Below are 10,124 nucleotides of genomic sequence, written 5' to 3' on the forward strand. Positions count from 1 at the left end.
AAACCCGTCTTTATCCCCGAGCCAATTAATTCCCAATTAACCAGGGGCATCCCCCGCGACGCCACTCGCCCCCAGCCCCCGCTGCCACGTGGCATGTTTTTCCAGACAATGCGGCGCCACTCTGCGACAACAACACCCTCTCGGCCAATCAGCGCCCTGCGTCCTTAATTACTCCCTGCCACCTGCTACCATCCTCAGACATCACGTCACCTCCTTTGAGACAACAACGACCAGCCAATCTGCGCCCCGTGTCCTTATTTGCTCCCACTGTACGCTGCGTGCGCGCACACCGACTTCAGCGTGTGATGCGTATCTCAGGCACTACATCTGTAATAAATAATTGTTGCCTCCATCAACCTTCTCCGTCGTTATATAAGGCCACTACACATGTCATTCAGAAATCGTTCAAATATAACATTGTGTGTTTTTTCGTTTGATAGAGCGTTAAACAGAAAGTACAATTAAAGCGAGAACCATTGTCTATATTTTATTGTTTTTGAGATATTTCTGATTAACGCGGGTTTGAACGAAAAAAATATGCATTTTGTGATGTTAAAATCTGCATAATTCGAAAACGGTGAAATATAGTAGCCTCCACTCACGGAGAATTAAGCTAATACATTTTTGTTCATTCTAACAAAAAAAGAACAGAAATTTTACTCATACGTTGCCCACGTACACGAGCTAAAGAAAACACGACTTTACGTGAAAAGGTTGGGTTCATGGATATCAACAGAAAGTGGTCAGTAAGCCACGGACAAACACTGCACTGGATGTGGGTGCTGGATTGGTCAGGGTGTTAATGTGACACTCGGATTTGCGACTATCTCCGCTCCCGTCGACGAGATGATGAGCGCTCTATTTTCTGGCAGCCCAAATGCACAGCACCTCGCGGTCGTAGGCTTCAGGTTCAGACCACACGTGGAAAACACGTAGAGGAGGGAACCGCAAAAGACAAGCAACCAAGCGAAAAACTTTCCGCTCAACGCCAAGATCGGGAAATTTAAGGGCCGAATTATTGTATAAAACGGCACACGAGGAAGTGAGGCTGTCGAGAGCGGTCTCCCTGGGCATGGCCGCGTCGTGCTCTTGGCCAAGTGCCACCTGTCTCGTCGCTCTGTGGGCTGCTGTCGTGAGTGAGTAACTCCCGCTGACTTGCCACTTTCTTTTCACGAACAGATCTGCGGGGACCACGGGTTAACAGCTCGCAGAGCGCATGGTCTGCACCCCAGAGATCCTGGGGTTCTAAATCCGCGCTACTGCCCGTGAGTTAATGGCCTCAGCTCGGTCACCCATGCCTGCACTTAATTCCATTAATTCCAGCGCTGAGAATAAGAAAAAAGATAGGTGTTACTAGCAGGTGAGGACAATTACTCAAGGAGTGGGTGGGAAGGTTCTACGGGTCAAATACGTGAACCAGGTCACTTCGAGGATTCCCAGAGGTGGCTCTGTGAACTCCCTTTCTGTGGATCGTTCTCTGACGAGAAGAGGTGGCACTCCCTTGCGAGACATTCGAATGGATACTTCTCATGACACAACACCGTTAGCGCAATCTGGATAAGAATTATATGTTTTATTGTATTAAATGTATATTGAAAAATGAGCAGATGTGAAGTACGGGCGAAAATGATCAGTGGTGGGAACTTTTTTTTGCCGATGAACGCATCTTGAGAGGAGTTATCCCGTGACGCTCGCCAGTTTGCTACGCCACCAACTCTCTCATGCACTCATCGCAAGGTGCCTAGGGGCAGGCCGAGCCACCGGACAGCCAAATTTCGTGCAATAATCCAGAAGAGGAGTTGCTACCCGATGCCCGCTACCAACTGATATCTGAAATTCGATCTGCCAGTGACAGCTTAAAGTAAATGTTTGTACTGACCTGTCCTACACTTTGCACTCCTATCGTGTTTTCGCATTGTTTGGTGTTGTTGTAACTTTCTGACACCGTAGCCCCTACTGGACTTTTGTGAAGACGAGCTTTATAGCTCTTCAGATTCCTCAAGTATGAATAGAATGATCAAATCTCGCGGTGGGCAGAGGCAGGGGTGAAGTGAGCAACGTGCCCATTGTTCTCACCGTCACGACAGGGGATAGAACTGACAACTCTGGATCAGCAGTCCCGTGCGCTATCCACATCACCAGAGTGGCACCCCCCTTAGTTTGAGAATAGCAACAAATATGGATATGCTCACAAATATTGTGCAATTTTTTTCTAACGTTTATATTATTTTATTAAATGTATTTTTAACGTAACATTGGACGTGTTTCTTAGCAGCATGTGCGTGATGTAAAATGTTGTCATTGTGGATTTTTGTCACGCCCTGCAGGCAATGCCAACGCAATCCTAGAGTTCGCCATCGCGAAGCATCATCAAACTATCTTGCTGCCCTGTCGGACAGACTGCCGAGGAACTGTTAGCGATATTCGATGGACTATATTAATTAATGGTGAATATAAAGACATTGGTGATTCTCTTGAAAACATAATTGGCAACACCAAATACATTGACAACAAAAACGCTTCCATGACCGTCGAAAATCATGACTGGGAAGAAGAGAGATGGCACAGATGTAAATGGTCATGTCAGAATCAACACTCTAGTGACATGTACACTGCAACATATTTTCTCTTCATCAAAGGTACGGTACGGATTATGCAATTGAACACACGAATTTGACGCAGAATCTACTAAAAGGCACAGAAATTACCAAAAGTCACAACGCGTTTTCTTTATTAATCTATTTAACTGATGCAGATTCAATGAACAGAAGCTGTAATCATTACAACTCAGTAAGCTAAGACATACGATTGTTGTAGGAGTCGATTACTCCACCAATAACACTGGTCAACAAAAAAAAAAAATTCTGGCCTGGACTTTTGCAGCTGTTTTAGACTAATTTCAGGGTGCTGCTTTCCAAATATGATCTCAGATTTGCTCTATCACATCTCATTTTTATGCTATCGGCATACCCCATTTTCATTGATTTTACCCGAAATTAACTCTGTCACTTATGATTGCAAGTTGTTGCGAGTCAGTGACTGCTTTAGTGTTAAAATATGGTGCTGTATTTTTTAGGATAGTGTGTTTATAATATCATTTTATGTAGATATCCACATTTATTTCATATTTTTCTTCTGCAGTTTTTATTGAAAATGCAATATTTGATATCTCCTGATGTAATAGACAAAAACTGATGCCATATTTGGAATCAGCACCCCAAAATTACCTTAAAACCGTTGAAATACCTTATGCCAGAAAAAGTGTGTTGACCAGTGTTATCAGTTCGAATACTCGACTAATCAGAAAATACTACAAGTTTGGAACAGAAAAGTCTCACCTCTGTCCACGCTTGTGCCGCTGGACGGGAGGTGATGGGCGAGGCGTGTGGCGCCTTTTGGCATCACCAGCATAGCTTGTAGGGAGTTTCCTGCCAAACGTCTTGTGCATGTCCTCTGCAATGAAGGACTTTGGCATATTTAATGGGTTTTTTTACTATTTCAAATGTTCAAAAATAAGGCACTTGTGATTTGGATTTACTTTTAAAGACAGAAGGGGGAACGCATAGATTCGAGAACATACACAGGTTAGTGATGTTGTTCAAACTGTTAAGGACAGTAAGTGGACTTGAATAGGACACGTGGCGACCTAAACTATTTTATCTAAAATATGTTTTATTTTACTAGGTAATGTCCACTGAGCTATATAGCGCTTTTTCTGACGTGACTTGGCCACAAATGATAGTGCAACAAAGTGGCTTGTCACGCGGCCCGTTATATAAGTTAACTACTCTAAATGCCTGCTGATTCTAAATGTGGAGAGAAAAACTGGAGGACCCGGAGAAAACTTACCCCACTACGAGGAAAGAGGGAATCAAACTCTAAATATGCAGGCATCAAGGTCGTGATCGAACCCACGTATATTATGCGAGGGAGTTGACCACTTGAGACCAGATGACTGGGGGGGGCTATTAGGGGTATGGGCGGGACGGCGTGAGTAGTGGGCAGGGCTACGTGAGCAGTGAGTGTAGGTGGCGGAGAGGGTGTGGCCAATATCAGAAAGCGTCACTGTGTGGGTGGGGCTAGTGGGTGAGTAGGCGTGGCTCTTGAAAAGTGGGCGGGGCTTATCGAGGAGCTGTCGGCCCATCAAGTGTCTGAGTTGAGCTTCACAGACATTTGAGCGCCTGAGACAAAGGGGCACACGGAGTTTGATTATTAAAGCAATGTTGGTGATATGTGCTTATGTCTGCAGATGTTAAAACGAACAACATTATCGAGGCTAAAGTTGGTGAAAAGATCTCGATTCCCTGCCGAGGCAATTCTGAAAGCAGAATCTATGGAAGCGTTAAATGGCACTTTGCTCTACCAGGACAACCATACTTCCCCGTCAACACCGTCAGAGGAAGAAAACACTCCATCGATAATAACAAATCACTTCTCATTCACGATCTCCAGAGTGGAGATGCAGGATTTTACCTGTGCGAGCTGAACAATCCCCAGGAATTCTATGAGACGAAAGTCAAGATAATACAAGGTAATGCACGAAAATGAAGCTACATTACGACACGTGGACACAGCTTTAGGCTATGAATGATTCTGAAACGTTTTTCTACACTTTTAAGACTTCAGCACTAATATAAAAAAACATAGCGGAGTGTAAATCCACAAGTTTCCTGTTACACTCCTTCACAAGTGAAACACAAACGTGTTAGCCAGTCGCCTTTGGTGGAACCAAGACTCAAATGTGTCAAACGTCAAGCAAATGCCCCAACTGACACAATTGTGACTGCATGTGTATTGAGTCAAACTGAGTCACAAACGTTAACTTGGGAGCAACACTATCTATTAACACAACAACACGCAACACAACACAACCTACGCTCGGGTCTCGAATGCCCATCTAACCACGCTACGGCAGAACTAGACACGGTTTGCTATCCCGGTCCGGACCACAAGCTGGGTCCCGGACCCCGTGGTTAGAGGCTTCTTCTCCCCGGCGTAGATCTTCGAACACCAACTTTTGAAGAACCCCGAGCTGCTCACGGAGCTCTGGTTATATGATGCTCCCGGGCTGGGGCTGGCTCCGCCCTTAGCCCCGCCCACCTTCCAGGCTTCTCGGGCCCCTTCTCGAATGTTCCCGAGAGCTCTCCAGGACCACGTGACCGCCCCTCAGCCCCCGTCCACCGGTGGCCCCCCTCCAGTATCGTCCGGTCACGTGACAACAGGTCAGCCAGAGTGTCATGCCCCAGAGTAACCCTGGCTGGCTGTTGCTCACTCTTGCTCCCCCACTGGGAGCCGGCACCCTACACTGCTCGCGGTGCCTATGCACTAACCAGTGCTCACCCAACCACAGCTAGTGTTGGTACTGCAGCCCGCAACTCGGGCTGCCCACAATGACAACATTTCCGGCCGTGGCTTCGCAAGTCCCGGCACCACACAGTGACCATTACAGTCACAACACATGCTTACAGTCATGGTTTCCACCATATGGAGATACTACGATCCATCTTACATTAGGAGATCCACAATGATTATATTGCTTGCAAAAATATCGTTACGTCGTGGTTATTTTGTCTGCAATTGCAATTGCAAATAAGCTATTAATTTATAATTCTGCTTCGTGGAACGTTTTTTTGTAAGATAAATAATTGATATTGTTCAGAATAAATGTAATTAATTTTGTGCGGAATAAAACGTCCGTGGCTCGTAAAGATTATAGATTGGAAAGTTGGCATGATAAGACTCGTGGCTGGCTTGTGTTTAGTGAACTGCAGTTAGGGAGCGTTCACGTCATGATGTAAATCTTCATCCGTGCCGGAAGTACAGAAAGCATGAAAAATGCAATGAAATACATTTACAAACTTTCAAGAAACATATATCATGATAATCGTCATATCGTGAAATTTGTTGAAACTGCAAACCTACTCATGAGTGTCAGATTGTCATAAGCTGGATTTACGACGTCGACATATATTAACAAATTGTCCGAGAGGAGGCGCTTACCTTAGTTTTAATATTAGTATTCGCGATGGTGTTTGAATGGAAATACCCACAGGAATATCATCATCAACCGTTCTTTATCCATTGCTGGATGAATGTGTTCCCAAATTTTCGGTACTTTCCCGATAATAATTCAAATGTATAATGCGCATTCCATCTCAGGATCCTAATGTGCAACAAATTAAATACAAAAATCAGTTCTAAAGAATTGAGTTTGTCGATCTAGATTATGATTTAAAGTGCATAGCTCCCAGTGGCTTCTGAATATCGGAAGGAAGAGCGTTCCAGATGGACGCAAAACTGCATCTGAAAGCGCCGTGCGATCTGGTGACCACCGTCTTTGATCGATAGCTGAGCCAAAAGCCGCTGCTGCTGCAAGGATGACCGGAGTTGCCGTGATGGTTTATGCTCCTTTACGAGATCAGCGAGGAATCGTGGTTAATTTGTGACAAATACTTTGTTTGTAATGAGTGCGACATTATAAAGATATAAACAATATTCACTTACGTTTCACACCAATGGTTGTTCAAGATAGATGCGCAATGGATTACTGAACCGGAATGGCGCGAATATCACATTTAAAAATATACAATCATAAGCTATTCGGGACAAAACGTGCAACACGTGTTGGCGAGTGCCTTAGCAGTAGCAGTCTTGCAAGTGCCGTGGTGCCGACATTCACAGTCGCACAGACACACACAGCTCGAGTTAGGATCTGTCCCTCTCTGCAGGACCATCTGGAGTGGACCTCACCCCAGTATACATCGCTGTCTCAGTGGTCGTGTGCACAGCGATCGCGTGCGGGGCTGCCTGCTACGCCCGGAAGCAATGGAAGATCGGGGTCAGTGTTACCGTTCGCAAAGCCACTACTCACGCGTAGACATCTCAATGCATTGCAGGTGGCACGGAGGTAGCGACAGTGGCTGTCAATCATCCCAGCTTGTACCAGAACATTCTTTTGGCATTCTCTGGCCATAAAAAGGCTCTCTGTAGTGTAGGTTACGCAGTTTCAAAGACAATACGCATATTTCTGATGTTTGTTTGCAAGTTCACAACAAGTACTGTGTGTGGTTAATGCAGACTTTATTAATGGCAAGAAGTATGTGTTTGGTGTTCAGACTTCATAACACTTTCTGATTTATTGCCGCAAAGGGTAAAACCTGTTCTTATTTTTCATAGTTCAATTTTCAGGACAAAAAAACTGGACCTGTGTTCTGAAGCTTTGATTAAAATTATACATCAATTAAAATTATAACCAGGATTCGTGCCACGGCAATGTGTGTGGGGCCACGTCCCCTCTGAGGATCCCTGTAAAATCAACGTGGGGCTGACGTCGAGTTGCTGCCAGCTCACCAAGTGTCCCCAATATTCCCCCAATCCCCCCCCCTCCTTAATTAGCAAGAGATTGATTTACACAGATATTGGTGAGAGTGCACATTTGCTCAATAATTTGAAAGATGAAAACATCAAGAACATGTTGGCATCTGATTAACAAAGGTGGGCTAAATTGTTATTTTGGCAATATTTAAATCGGTCCAAAATGTGTGTGTGCGTTTAATAACTCTCCGTGTGTTTAACCAACAGAGGAGCAACAGGGCAGACTCGGCCACAGACAACGCGGACCGCACCTACACGTCGCTGACAATTCCGCCCGCTCTCTACGAAGACATCCGTCCATCGGAAACTGAACCTGAAGAGGAATACGCAGAAGTCACGAAGTCACGTTCATTGGTAACTCCCTACGCGTGCTGTAACGCGTGTTTTTCACAACGCCAATCGGACATTACGCGATGGAGTGAACGGAACTACGTCCCAGCGACAGTAGGAATACGCGGTGGTATGGCTGCCTCGGCATATCATCGCACAACAAGGCGGGATACTGCTGGATGCTTTCTAGATGCTACCCACCACGCGCCCAAGTCTTTGTTCAGCCTGCGTATGCATCTCACGTGTTATCTCAGGCTGTGTTTTCTCTATATTAAATATTATAACGCGTTTTTCACGGACGCAACTACCGTGTTATAGAATAATAGACTGTACAGTCTTTAACGTCAGTTCACTGATGGAGAACGTTTCACCAAAGCTAATAGATCGTGGAGGTTATCCGGGCTATATCGTAACACACGGCTGTGTGTGTACATGGTGAAATGGTGAAGATCGAGAGCATAGACTTTAGCAAAGGGTTAGGAAACACCAATGCATTCCTCTGCACTGGTCTTTACAACACGAGTACAACTCTTGAATACTCGCCGAGCTTCTCCACACGACTTGTTAGGAGGATTCTGCATTAACTCATTAGCTCGCTATATTACCACTCAGGCTCGCCACATTACCAGAGGGCATGTGCATTACTATCAGGGGAATGTTAGGTGAAACGGGAGGCTTAGGTTTGGGACATTTACGTATATTATCCGATAATTTCTCATAGAACCCAAGAGGGTATTGTACTACTGAGAAAAAAATGGAAAATAAAATAAGTTATTAAATGGGCAAAAATAAATGTTTTTCATAATATTACCCACACTATGATGGCAACGTGATATATGCCATTAACTTGAAATCAGATACAAGTTAACGGTTGCAGATTACAAACAACAACGCTTCACCTTTAAGGTAGCCCGCTGATGACCCTATTGCTTTATTCTTCTCAACAGGCGAGTGAATGTTGCGTCATCAATGGCTCCATCCGGGTTGGTTGAACTCTGGCTCCCGTGACCTGCAGCTGGCTCTGAGTAATGGGGTCACTGGAGCCGTGGTCTGTGCAGCTGAGGTCACTGGAGCTGACGTCACTGGAGCTGACGTCACTGGAGCTGACGTCACTGGAGCTGACGTCACTGGAGCTGACGTCACTGGAGCTGACGTCACTGGAGCTGACGTCACTGGAGCTGACGTCACTGGAGCTGACGTCACTGGAGCTGACGTCACTGGAGCTGACGTCACTGGAGCATCGAGGACTCTAGAGCCAGAGTCAACGTTCTGGAGCAGTTCTACTATAACCTGCTTACCGTCATATTATGGCTTTTTAAGTTTAAGTAATTGATTCTTTAAATGAAGCACATATTCATCACTAACACTGCTTTATAAAAACATTGGGGGCAAACATCATACTGTAAGAAGCGCATTTTTTTTGCAATTGTCCATTGTCATCATCCGATAATCAACTTAAGTAACATTTGTAGTATTTTCAATCTTGTACATCCTATTTTGCAGTCTGGAGCCACCTAAAACATTCGCGTCATATATTTTTCAATAGCCAGGTAGTATTAATGACAAATGTCATCGTTTTGAATGCATTTTTTCTCTAATCGGATATGCAATGGGAATTATTTCCGGAATAAAAAAATACAACTCGTCATATTATTATTTCAATTGACAAGTGTATTGAGTTTTTTTATCCTTGGTAGTCAAAATGCAGTCTCAGCAGCCTTCACCACAAGCTCTCAGTCGTGGTGGCGGGTGGTGCAATGAAGAAGAGTAAAAGCCAGGTGCCAGAGAGAAACCAATCCGCTAAAATGACAACAGTTAAACGCGTGCAGCTATTGCCACTTGGATAGAGTGTAAATAAGCAAGCAGATGGACACCAAGAGTCGCTAAAATCGACAAACTATGAACTATTTCTTATTTTACCAGGTAAGGTCCCACTGAGCTATGTAGCTCTTTTTCAGATGCGACCTGGCCACAAATGATACCTCAATTAAGTGGCTTATCACGTGGAAATTTATAGCAGCCACAAGTTTATTATAAATATGGAGCGGCAAAACTGGAGGACCCGGAAACAAATCCACACGACCACTACGAAAGAGAGAACATGCAAACTACAGCACCGCCCACTTCCTCCTCATGTCTTCACACGAAGCCTCCCACTTGTAGCCCCGCCCACTTCCACCCACACGAACTCACAACAGCCTCCAACTTCTAGCCCCGCCCACTCCCCCTCATGTCTTCACAAGCAGCCTCACACTTCCAGCCCCGCCCACTTCCACCCACACGAATTCACAACAGCCTCCAACTTCTAGCCCCGCCCACTCCCCCTCATGTCTTCACAAGCAGCCTCACACTTCCAGCCCCGCCCACTTCCACCCACACGAATTCACAACAGCCTCCAACTTCTAGCCCCGCCCACTCCC

At 45.2% G+C, this 10,124-nt stretch overlaps 1 long non-coding RNA gene across 1 annotated transcript; it reads left to right on the forward strand.

Annotated features, from left to right (window-relative positions):
* Positions 1-1,047: 1,047 nt before the first annotated feature.
* LOC144735836 (uncharacterized) lies at positions 1,048-7,707 on the forward strand. Its single transcript, XR_013588692.1, has 5 exons — positions 1,048-1,136; positions 2,328-2,639; positions 4,250-4,531; positions 6,729-6,838; positions 7,582-7,707. It is a non-coding gene; the product is annotated as an uncharacterized LOC144735836 (long non-coding RNA).
* The last annotated feature ends 2,417 nt before the right edge of the window (positions 7,708-10,124 follow it).

This window comes from Lampetra planeri, chromosome 57, assembly GCF_965212315.1.
Source record: "Lampetra planeri chromosome 57, kcLamPlan1.2.h2, whole genome shotgun sequence".
NCBI classification, from domain to species: domain Eukaryota; kingdom Metazoa; phylum Chordata; class Hyperoartia; order Petromyzontiformes; family Petromyzontidae; genus Lampetra; species Lampetra planeri.